At 49.7% G+C, this 12792-nt stretch overlaps 1 protein-coding gene across 3 annotated transcripts in view; it reads right to left on the bottom strand.

Annotated features, from left to right (window-relative positions):
* Positions 1-12792, bottom strand: part of GALNT14 (polypeptide N-acetylgalactosaminyltransferase 14) — a 209490-nt gene that overhangs the window by 143221 nt on the left and 53477 nt on the right. Inside the window, exon 1 of one of the 3 annotated variants that reach the window (XM_070512327.1) lies at positions 640-722. The exons of the other annotated variants lie outside the window; for them this stretch is intronic. The gene's annotated coding sequence lies outside the window, so the exon portion shown is untranslated. Of the gene's footprint in view, positions 1-639; positions 723-12792 lie in introns of those variants that run through there. 3 annotated transcript variants of the gene reach the window in all.

Raw genomic sequence — 12792 nt, 5'->3', positions numbered from 1 at the left:
GAAAGACGTAAGATAGCAGATAAAAATGACTTAATAAAACCCTCCCCTTCAGCAGTCAAGGCTGGAAAGACGGGCGTTTCTACTGAGGAACAGAAATGGCGTTGAAGAAATGTGGTCACTGTCTACTTGTTTTTGAGCGTTTATGTTTTTTTGTGTAATTCAGTGAAAATAATTTCAGAAAAAGCAGAGAGATAAAAGAAACATCTTATGTTTAAGTAAAAGTTGGAGAGTTGAAGATCTTAACCTCTTTATTTCCCAAGGGACATTTTCTTAACATTTGTTTTAAAGGGGCAGTGAGCTAGCCCAGTGGCTTTGCCCTCTTCCTCACCTATCCAGCATTAAGGGCAAAAACAATGCTAGTTTTCTTTGAATTAAAAACAGAAATCGCAGCCCATTTCTTTTTGGAACAGAAACAGTCTAACATTTTATGCACGTGTCCTAAAATATTACTTGTCCTGAATAAATACTATCAGAAATTCAATTTAACATACGATTTCTTGGTAATGCTAAATTAAATTTCCCCTCGCTTTCAACGAGAATTTCCGACTCTCCTTGAATCGTCAGGATGGACACCAGTCCGAGCTCTTTCCCCTCCTCAACCCTCAAAATGCTTCATGGTCACTAATTCCTACAACATACCTGAGGAGAAGGGGACTAGCATTAGCTCTACTTCACAGATGAAGAACCCAGGGGCAGAAAGCTTCAATGGCTTGCACAAGAGTGACAAGGAAACCAGTGTACCAGCCAGAACTAGAACCAAGGAGGGGCCAGGTCAGGGGTTTTCCTACCAGGCTAGGAAGAATCTCTTATGACTACTCGACTTTGCCAGATTGTCTTTCTCCGCCCACCATAAAGCAGTCACTCAGGTCTCTGCTGCGCCAACAATCCACACGAGACCCCCCCGGCACACACACTTACCACCCAGGGCCTCCTATTTAACCTAAATAGGGTCAGCGTCCAACGGGTCCCACTTTTGCTGAGAGAAAGCCCTTCAGTGGAGGGAAGGTGATTATACACTCCTGAGCTTAATAGGGGAAAGCAAATGCATTCCGAATAAATTGAATCCGCCTTCACAGAGCACGAGGAACCTGTTCATAAAACATTTGCTAACCATTAACTACAATCCTGCTATTAAATGCTGCTAATAGCAGCTCCTCAAAACTGTGCCTCACCAGCCTAGCTGCACCTTTAATGGGCCGGCGGCTGTCAACGTGACACCTGGGGCCCTGCCGCAGCCCAGCCGGGGTGATATGTTTAAGTTAAACAGCTCTCTTGATTAGTTTCGGTGCTTTGGGCCCAGCGGGCCACCTCTCTCCAAGGGAAGACGGTGCAGGCCAGGAAGACAGCCAGTTCCGCAGAACCACCTGGCTCTGCTTTCGTCCCGTGTCTTGACTGCACTCTGCCCAGCCAGGAGTTTTCTAGGGAAGCCCCAGAGCACACAGGGTGATGGGCAGCATTCTAGGGCCACAGGGCGGATCTCTGAGAAACAGGCAGCTGCTGCAGGGACTGCAGACTTTCTCCCCAGCAGGGTCTTAAGAGAAGGCAGGCCTTCCTCTGGCTCTTCCTTCTGCATTTCTTCTGATCTTCCCTTCTTTCTCAAGTGTTGGTGTTTCTCTTTCCCCTCTTCAAGAGACCCCTGATGGCTCATCCACACCCAGGCAGTCAGCCATCACCCATATACCAAGGGTCCCAAACTCCACCAGACCTCCCTCCTGAGCTACAGACTCCCTACTGGCTGTCTCATGTGGATATCCCATAGATACTTCAAACTCAACGCAGCTACAGCCTTATCTCCCCCTCCCACACCCAAGATGCTCTTCTTCCACCCAACTCCAATCTCAATAGCAAGTTCCTTTCTCCATCCAGTTTCTCAAACCAAACATCTGGCCTCTTCCTTAATTTCTTTCTTAACCCTCACATCCACTGACGGGTTTGTTAATTCCACTTCCAAATATCTCTGGCATCCACCTCCTTCCTCTCTCCCATTTTAAATGAAATCATCCTTACTCCCAAGGACGTCATTACTCCCCCTTTCTCCTCACTCCAACATGCATCCTCTAAAATGCCATCAGTGTAGTCTTCCTAATTACCAGCCCTGGTGGTCTAGTGGTTAAGATCCTGCTTTCTCACCATGGCGGCTCGGCATTCATTTCCTGGTCAGGGAACCACACCACCCCTCTGTCGGTTATCACACTATAGCAGCTGCGTGTTGCTGTGATGCTGAAAGCTATGTCACAACAGTATTTCAAATACCAGCAGGGTCACCCACGGTGAACAGGTTTCAGGAGACCGTCCAGATTAAGACAGACTAGGCAGAAGGGCCTGGCTACCCACTTCCAAAAAAATTGGCCATGAAAACCCTGTGAATAGCCACAGAGCACTGTCTGATATAGTGCCGGAAGGTGAGAGCATGGCGCAAAAAGACCTGGCAGGGTTCCACTCTGCTGAACACAAGGGCTGCTAAGGAGTCGAAAATCAACTTGACCAACAAAATTTTCCTAAAATTGAGTAATAACCATAAATTTCCCCGCCTGGAAACAAACTCTTCCTCCTGTAGCTTATATGTCCTTTCCCTTTGGGACCCAAACTCTCTGGCCAGTCACACCAGCAGGAACTTTCCCCAACAACCCTGATTCTCCAGCTACCCCAGACGACCGTGCAACCTTAAGAGCACCAGCATCTCAATGGCCGCAAGTGTTTGCTCATGCTAATTCCCCTGCCTAGAATGTTCTTTCCTTATCCCTTATCCTTTAAGCCCTGTTCCCTGGCCCTCTCAGCATAAAGTCTTGCGACTCCATCTACACCTGCCTCTCTTCTGAGTTCTCATCACTCCATCTTATAACCCTGTCATCTGCCCCCAGGTGCCACTGTCACCACCCACACTGAACCATCCTTGAAGACAGGATCATAGTTTAAGTTTATTCATACGCCCAGCATTTAATGCAGTGCCTGAACCAAACGCTTTCAATAAAATCTTGAAAATGAACTGAATTCCTGCCTGGCAGTACTTAAAAATCATTTTGCCTGGATGGGAAAGATTTGAAAAGACAATTCTACAGGAGGAGACCTCCAAGATGAGAATTTCATTCTCATTGCATCCTTACTGGGCAATGAGTCATCTTTTACAGATAGCAAGAGGAGAAACTGCCTGGCTCACACCAGCGCCACCAGAACTCAGAGTGGATGTCACATCTACACTGGAGGGGAGTGGCTCTCTCCCCCGACAACCTGCTGCAAACACTTGATTTTAGTGGGAAAAGAGACTGCATCTCACCTGGGTACACATCTGCCTGTATGCTCCTAATGGGTGTAAGGACACAAATCAAACCTAAAATAGTGTCTCTGCCACCACAGCTTTTGCTGGCTCCCTGGAGACTCTAGACACAGGCACAAAACGGAGAGGAGAATAATGTAAGATAGTCAATTTCTAGAATATTAGAGCTAGAGAAAACCTCCAGGGCCAAGTCCTCCAGTGCTTTCCTGACCTCCCTCAGAGCCCCAGGTCCTGTGGTGATGCAGAGAGAAGAATGGGGCAGTAGAGTCTGTCCCAAATGCTGGTCCCCCCAAACCAGAGCTCCAATTACATCCAGTTCATATCTAAGACCTGGCACAGATTTCAACCAAACTAAAAGGATTCCACTGGGGGAAATATTTGAAAGTTAATGTCTATTCTAGTTCCCTAGGTCATTCAACAAGCTCATAGAACAGCAAAACAGTATGTTTATAGGTCAAAATATACGGCACAGGGGATACTGATTTCTACTGGGCTGGCAGACATTAGACCGTCCTTTTGGATCTTGCCAGACACTCCTACACCTTGAGATCTGAAGCCTGGGGGACTCTTACATCTCCTTCCCCAGGCCCCATTGGATTCTCTCTGCCTCTGGAGGGCAGCCCTTTCCTGCAAAGGCCTCTGGCTCATTCCTGTCAAAGGAAAAAGACACGCTCCTTGTGTCAGGTGTCCATGCAGCCTATGCTGCCGGGTCCTGCACCAGCCCTGCCCAGAACTAGGCTGCAGCCATGAACATTCTCCAGTTCGACACTATTAACTGGTATGGCCTCTTAGAAAGGGCTCTGCTCTAAACGATGGGGAAAGGTAAGTAGGACTGGGGAAGAAGGACAAAGGATATTTTTGAAAACTACAGAGCCAAGTCCTCTCCTGGGAGGTATTCCTAGGAATACTTTTCCTTTGTCTATATGGATCTCCAGAATAAACAGGGCCAAGAAGGGAGAGAGCAATGAAAACTGTCTGCACAGTTAAAGAGATTCATCTCCTCTGTCATCACAGCTGATTAAGTGCTCACACTTTCAGGCTGGCTGCGCTTCTCCTCGGGGCATGAAAAGTGCAGGCAATGGAGGAGTGACTGGAAGCAAGCCCCAAACCCACCTTTCCTTTCCAGATCATCCCTGAAACCCTCCCCGCTCTGGACTCCCATAGAATTTGCAGTCCATGCATCCATCTCGGTCCTTTATCATCCCCTCTTTTGTTTTATTATTTTAACTATTAGATGGATGCTTTAAGTCCCAAGGCCTTGAGGACAGAGATGCTGTCTGACGTTTTACCCTCTGTCTTCAAGCCTCTTCTTTCCTCTCTTCTTCCCATAAGGAAGGCTGAGATGCCTGAGGGAAAAGCATTGCTGTGAGTCAGTCCAAACCCCTCCCTTCTATTTCATAGCTGTGCGAACTTAGGCAAGTCAATCACTCACTCTGGCTGCATTTTCTGCATCGGAAAAATGGGAAGAATACCTTTCAGGAAAGAGGTAAGAATTAAGGCAAAGTAGATGCTCTAAATAAGACACACAGCTCAATGCCTGAGAAATCCTAGTAGACAAGATGCAAGAGCAAACTGGCAGAGAGCTGGGTAGGGTCAGACAAAACCAGTAAGGGGCCAGGAGGAAGGCCTGGGATGAACAAATGCAACTGCACACCTTCCAACCCCGTCAACTTGTAAGGGCCCCTCCTGAGTCTCAGACTGACAGGTCCCACTCACCACAAGGGACTTAAAAACTGATGTGTGAATTGAAGCATTGTGAAAGGAATCACATTCAAATTGCACTGGGGATCTCCTGCTTTGGGAAAGACTACAACAAACCCTCCTTCGAGTCCTCCCTAGATGTCCAACAAATATCCCCTGGGGGCCTTGGGAAAGCAGAATAGCAGAAGGCATGAGGCAGACTTGGGTTTGAATTCCAGCTTTGATACATTCATGCCAGATATCCCCACAAACTGCCCGAAAACTCAACCCATGGGATGGCAGTAGAGCACAATGGCCAGAGCATAGGCCTTCAACTCAGAATTCAAATCCCTGCCCCAGCCGCCCCCTAGCTGTGTGACCTAGGGCAAGTGGCTCAACTTCTCTGAGCCTTACTTTCCTTATCTTGCTCGCAGGGTTGATATGTGGGAGAGAGGAGACAATAGCTGCAAGGTGCCAAGCCCAGAGTAGGATACCACCTGACAGGTGCCCCCTTCCCAGGACCCCATTTCCCCTTTTTCATCAACCTGGAGGTCCCACTCTGGGCGGGCCCCCTGTTAGATGCTTTTCATCAGCTCCTTAGCTAAGCCGTTTTTAGGCTACTCCAAGGGCCAGAGCACTACCATCACAGGGAGACAGAGGGAGAATTCAGAACACCCTTCCCGCTGTACAGTACCCAGGAGCCGGTCAGGAGCTGGAGGGAGGCTGTGGCTTCGACAGCAGCTGTTATCAAGGCTCTGCCCTGAGAACTCCTAGTGGCCAGGGGGCAGTGGGAGACGTAGTGTCCAGCCACTTTTAAGGGTCTTGATTTGCTTGTGAGAGAGAAACAAGGGCTTATTTATGTCCTTGGGGCCAAGCCAGGAGGGAGGGGGCCGGGCAGTGCAGGGAAGCCTTTAATTTAAGCTCTTCCCCTCAGAAATGCTGACACGGGTCGGACAGGAACTACATCTCAGCCAAAACATCATCATCCCAACCATCCTGGTGGAAACATAAAAATCGACTGCAAATATTGGTTTCTGTGAAGAGCCAGAGTGCAGAGCAGCCTGTGGGCTCAGCTGCAGGTGGGCAGGGAGCCGCCCTGCCCCTTCCACTGATGCCTGCTCGCAGCTGCCGGGCCCTCCCCAGGCCAGCCTTCCCCCGGTGCCACACAGTGCAAGCTCCCCAGGCTGGGCCACTCTCTAGAATCACAAAAGAGAAATCAGAAATCAGAATCAGAACTGGAAAACAGAAAGAGAAAAGGAAGCTGTCCAGGGTGCTTAAAACCCAATTCCTAGGCCCAGGTGGGCTGAGAATGGGGGAGGCTGAGAGGGGTACCTGCCACACGCCCAGCTCGCCCACATCCTTGCTCAGGGTAATTGGACACCAGCCCTTCCCCACTTGGGGGACACCCACCCAGCAACACCAGTAATGCAGTGGGACGGTGCTGGCCCCCCACTCACCAAGCATCTCCTCTTCCTGCCCCAGCAGTAGTGGCATCATTGCTCCCTCAGGGACTATATTATCTGCTATGACTCTTCCTCTCTCCAGACCCAGGGCCAGCAGAGGGCCCTGGCCCTCTCACTCAGTCACTAGGCCTCCCTGGCCTTGATCCCCTCATTTGTCACTTGGGAGAGGGCAGATGAGGTGAGCAGGGAGATTCCCTCCAGACTCAATGTTCCGTGCTGAGGAGAGGAAGAGCAGCAGGGCCCTCAGACCTTGCAGCCACACAGAGAGTCCACAGGCAGGAGCAGGCAGCCCCACTGCGGACAAGGAGAAGGGGCAGAGGCCCACGCAGGGGTGAGTGCAGAGGCACAGAATCAGGAGGTCGGGCTTTCTTTACCGCATCCTAGGGACTTTACAGACAATTGAGCTTCTCCCCAAGAACCCTCCTTCCAGTAGGCTTCGTGATGGGCAGACAGCACATGCGCTCAGGAAAGCAGGGCGTCTGCAGGTTATTGGACCTGTTGTGAAACTGGACAGAGTCCCAGCTCTGCCCCTAGTGCCTCTGAGACTGAGGTTGCTTTCCATGCCTCAGTTTACCCAGCTTCAAAGACAGGGGAGCCTACCCCTATTGCAAAGGGAGGACTTAGGCACCCGAGTCTATTCCTTTAATAAAAATGATCCTTCGTACCGATGCAGTGCTCTGCTTCCAGTAGTATCAGCTCGCTTAATTTTCATTAACTTTTTGTGATGTGAGCGTGTCTCACCCCATTTTTCAGACAAGGACTAGAGCTCAGAAGTGCTTGGTGACTTGCTCAAAGTCACCCTGTGGCTGAGCCAAATCCAGGTGGTCTGCACAGACACAGCAGTACTGTTTCCATGGGCTACAGTCTAGGGGAGTTGCACACAGAAAGGCTGGGGACACAGTCCCTCCACCCCAAGTCTGCTCTGCCCTCCTGTGGGGGTGGATGCTCCCCATCTGCATCAGCACCAAAGTTCAGGAGCCTCCGCTTCCCATCCTGCCCTCAGCTCTTCCCAGAAAGGGACTCTAAATCATTCCCCAAAGTGGAACCTCTGGTCACAACCGTGGGCCCCTGCAGGCATCTGTGTTCTGGCTGATTGTGAAGGAAGACAAAAGGCTGCACCCCAAGAAAGGTCCCTAATCAATGGCAAACTCACTTAAACAGTACCAAAGGTACAGAGCTACCTCCGTTCCTCTCCCGACCCCAGAGGATCCAAATTAGAGGCAGGACAACCACCCAGCACACAGCCACTCATCACCTGCCCCTGGCAGCCCAGGACAGCAAAGGGGCCCCTGAGTGTTCAAGATGACACTGGATTATTCATGAAAAAGTGGGAACAACCCAAATGTCTACCAGCTGATGAATGGGTGAACAAAATGAGCTACATCCATATGAGGGAATATTATTTGCTAATTAAAAGGAATGAAGTACTGATTATTCATGCTACAACATGGATGGACCTTGAAAACATTATGCTAACTGCAAGAAGCCAGTTACAACAGGCTGCATATTGTATGATTCCATTTACATGAAATGTCCAGAATAGGCAATTCCATAGAGACAGAAAGTGGATTAGTGGTTGCCTTGGGCTGGGCGGGGGACATGGGGAATGAATGCTAATGGGTACAGGGTTTCTTTTGGGAGATGCAGATGCCCTAAAGATGGTTGTACGACCCTGTGTACACCCTGAAACCAAATATCCGTATACTTTATATGGGTGGATTTTATGGTATATAAATTATATCTCAATAAAACTATTCTTAGAAAAAATAAGAAGATGCGAGGATCTTGGCCCTTTATCTTCCTTTTTGGAAAGGGACAGGGAAAAGGTCAATATCTCAGAAACACCAGTAAACACTTTCATCATTATTTGCCACAAGACCACATAAGAAAAGCAAGAAGGTTTGTGTGTATCCGAGCATGTTTGTCTGGGGACAGGTTTAGACAGCCTGTGACTGCCCTATAAGTGTCATACCTAGCATTTATTGCATCCTAGCTCTGTCCTAAGCACCTTGCTTGGGTTCCCTCATTTATTCTTTACAATAGGCCTCTGAAGTAAATGTCTTTATTATCCCCACTTTACAAAGGAGGAAATGGACTCTCCGGGAGGTGAAATGTGACACTTCGCCAGAGGACTGGCATATCCCCAGTGCTGGCACTGCAATGAGAACCCGGGTGGTCTGTCTCCAGAACCTTCCCTCTTCCTGACCCAGGGAGAGTTCACTGGAGGCAATTCGGGGTCATGCCGACCTGCAGGAACAGGGCTGGAGTTTCCTGGAGGTTGACCCCAGCAGTAAAAACTGAACTTGCAATAGGAAGATGTTTTTCTTCCTGAGAGGCCTTGGGCAACAAGGAGATGGATTTCCTTTTAAATGACTGTCCACTGTTGTGTGTGATAGCTCTTTGGTTTTATCTAATCCTCTTCAGTTCACGTTACTGCTGTCATTTGTCTCCCTCATCCCGATGGGGTGATGAACTGTCTTCTCCGTGAGAAGCAGGCACTGTGACAGGGAGGAAAGAAATCCATCAACGCTGGCCCCAACCCGGTGAAAGAAAGGAGAATGGCTTAATCAACCAACCAACAGCAAAGCCACAGTGTTTCCTCCATCCACCTATTCCTCCCCTCTGAGGTCCGCAAAGCATCCTCCAAGAACCTCTGGGAAGAAAGAGACAAACTGTGAGCCATCCCCTGAGTGAAGTCCTAGGAAGTCCCTGCCGCCACACAGCAGGACATACAGTTTAATCCCAAGTGCAAAGCCCTCTTCCCCAGGTTAACCAGGGACTGCTCCACACATCCACCCATTCACCAAGCACCCGTCATAAATTCAGTTTGGACCCAGCACTTGTCCAGCATCCTAAAAGAAGCCCATAAACAAACCCAAGAGATCAGTTTGGGTGTCATAAAGGGGACCGTTTCCTCAGAAGACCGAAGGTACCTAGAAATGGCAACACCATGCTGGCCTTGCCCACGCTGTTCTGTCCTCAGAAACAGATACCCACATACCCCCGGGTGGGCACCTGACTCAAAGGCCATCTTCTCCCACCTGCCCATTTTACACTGAATTTAAACAAGCTTGCAGTTAGGCTCCAAACATCCTGTGATTCATCCATTTTCTACCAGCCCAAAACACGCTCAGCAGCAATTTATCAGTGTGCTCGAGGGGAGGCGGCTGACAGTCACGACCCAGTGCAGCCCCAACAAGCAATGCTGTGAAGCACACTCCTAATTTTAATTTGAAATTCTACAGCCTGCAATCTGAATTTTTTTCAGGTACATCCAAATTCCAGTGTGTAGCGAATGCCCAAATCATTGAGGTGGTGGTGCAATCCAAGATCCTTTGTCCAACCACAAAAATGCAGATTTGGAAGTTTAGGTAACTTGACTTTGAAGGGATGGGGAGAGGCGGGCCCTGCTCGGAGCTGGGCACTAGCCTTGCAGGAGCCATAGGGCTGTCTTTATTGGCAGAAAGATGCCCAGGCCCTCCTTGGACTTGGAGAAATGTAGAACTAGGGTCAACCAACGGTGACCATCATGATTCTGGGTTCCTCCTGGACTTGACCTTCTGCAACTATTTCTTGAACAAAGTCCAGAGGACACCAGAGCATAATGGAGAGCCAATGGCTTTGAGGACAGCCACTCAGACCTGAAATAAGGGTGGACAGAGAAGCTTGGTTCAGAAACTGGCATCAAGTGATATCGTCTCCCTCACTTCAGCCATTCCAGCTCCTTTCCCTTCCCACCCAAGCAGGCAGGGGTCCACACAGCCAGACCCAAAACAGCAGCACTGCCACAGTGGTCGAGGCACTGTAGCTTCTGACTGTGTGTCCCCAGCCAGCCTCTCCTACCTTATACGTTTATGTGGCTCACATAATCCCAGGAATCTGACCCATAGCTTCTCAGCTGCTCGCCAGCCCTCATCCTTCTCACCTGACCCGGAGTGTCTGAGCCTCCCTTCCTCTCATCCTTGCCCTCCTCTGAACTCTGGTATCTCTCTGTTCCTTTAGACCTCTCAGTGGGTTTCTAGCCTCTGAGGCAGGACTGGCTACATAATTGGTAGGGTCCAGTACAAAACAAAAGTGCAGACTCCTTGTTCAAAAATCATTCAGAATTTCATGATGGCAACAGCAGACATGAGACCACGCACAGTGCCCTGGGCAAGTACATGAGCTGCATGCCCAGGAAGCTGGCCATGCTCTGGGGACTGCCCCGACACAGAGGTCGGGACGGAGGTGCTGGTTAGAGATATCTCCCAGGGGACAGCGAGGACTGCAGTGTGGGGACCACCATGTGTGGGAGAAAGGAGAAGAGGGAATCATGGAGGGGTCAGAAAGGGAGGTATGATAGAGACATGTGGAAGAACAGATGAACCCAGGGCAGAAAGGAGCATTTCAGGATGGGAGGACTGAAGGTACAGTCTCCAACCTTCACTACACAGAGGGGATGGGGAGAGGGAGGAGGAGCAGTGGGGGGCCTCAGGCTGGGAAGAGCTCATTCCACCTCCCTCACTTCCAGTGTCCTTCCTAGACACACACACACACACACACACACACACACGTCACAATACGTGATTTCCCTTTCCTGCCCCATTCTCTTTTTCTTTGCCCCTTCGTTGCTCTCTCCCCTCTTTCATCCTCACCTTCCTCTAGTCTCCTGGTCAGTCCTCCCTTCGTCTTCTTTCTGCTCTGCTTCTTTCCTTCTCTCTTTTCCTTTCCGTTTCACAACCCCTTGTTTTGATTTGCTTGGAAAATTCTGCCCTTCTTTGCTTCTCCCTTGCTGGACTCACAGACCCAGAGACTCGGACTCCTGGAGCTGAAGGAGACCTAGGGGACATCCAGTCCCACTACGAACTGGCACGTGCGTCCCTCCAACAGTATCCCTCCTCTCAGTGGATGGGGACAAAGGGACTTCCCTCTCAGCCCTCTAGATGGGGCACGAGGGTGAGGCAAGCTACGTATAGCAGGACACCATGCAGAACTGTGCCACCAGACTGGAGCCCAGTGCTCCTGCTATGACCTCTGCCCTGTGATGGGCGTGCTAATCATCTATGTGTCTTATTGGAGCCCGACATTCTCAATACATAATGATAAACTCACTTTTGCACTTAAATAGGTCAGTATTGGGTACATGGAAGATGTGGGTGTAAGGAAAACACTCAAATTCAGAGGAAATACCAGGAACCACAGGGGTCAGGCAATCTTTGCTGGGAAAACCCCTTCCCCAATTGCTTAAGTGATGGCAGCCAGTGGTCACCCAGAAACAGTGTCTATGGGCTTCGGATCTGGAGTCAAACAGCCATGGCTCCAGCACTAACCAGCTGTAGGATCTTAAAATAGTTAACTACTCTGTGCTCCAGAGTCCTCATGGGCCAAACAGGAATATTAACAGGATTCACTCAGTGGGGTTTTTACCAGGTTTAGATAACACAAATACCTCTGCCTTGTGCCTGGCATATTACATGCACTCAAAATATGTCCATTATAAGGATGGGACTTAAATAAATGTGTTGCAGGCAGCTATGCGCAGGGGTTGGTGTGAGCACAGGGGATACAGTGGTCAAGAAAACCGACAAAGACTTACCCCCTTGGAGCCCGCATTCCAGTGGAGGAGGCAGACGGATCACAGATAAGTTATCTCTGCTATGAAGAAGAATAAAGCAAATTCAGGGATAGAGAGCAAGGGAGGAGCAACATCTGCGGTGGAACCCCGCTTTCCATGGCCACACGGGGCCCTCTGCCTTACACCAGGGTGCCGACTTCTCTACCTGTTTGTTATTTGAGCCCTGGGTTCTCTGCACATAATAATAATCAATTAGGGTTTACGTTGCAAGCAGCTGCCTGTGAGTTGGGCACCTAGAAGAGGCAAATGTGGGTGAGGAATGACACGGAGGTGCAGGGGAAGTAGATAAGGGAGGGCCAGAGGTCACTGCAGAGGATGTGGGGCTGACCGAGATTTCAGCTCCTAGTAGACTGAGCAGAGGACACAGCCTGGGAATCAGCCCTGGATCCAGCTCTCAGCTGTGTGACCTTAGAGAAGTCCCTTGAACCCCCCAAGTCTTCGGTCCCTTATCTGTGAAACAAAGCTGCAAGGGACAGCTGCAGTGAGCATTACTGACAGCACACATGGAGAGCTGGGCACATAACAGAGGTTCCACCATCCCCACACATCCTTCACATGCAAATGTGTCTCACGCATCTTTGAGCTTTCATCCCTACCCACCTAGAAGCTGCTCCAAAAAGGTTTGTTGATTGATCTGGAAACAATCAGAAATAATCTCTGGGTCCTGGAGACACAGCTTTGAAAAGCGTTTCTTGACTGATGCAGAATGTGTGTCACAGCTGGCTCTCGCAGCACTTTCGAGAAAGAGAGATGAACCTCCG

Source organism: Equus asinus, chromosome 6, assembly GCF_041296235.1.
Source record: "Equus asinus isolate D_3611 breed Donkey chromosome 6, EquAss-T2T_v2, whole genome shotgun sequence".
Classification (NCBI taxonomy): Eukaryota; Metazoa; Chordata; class Mammalia; order Perissodactyla; family Equidae; genus Equus; species Equus asinus.
This window is presented reverse-complemented; position numbering and strand designations above follow the sequence as displayed.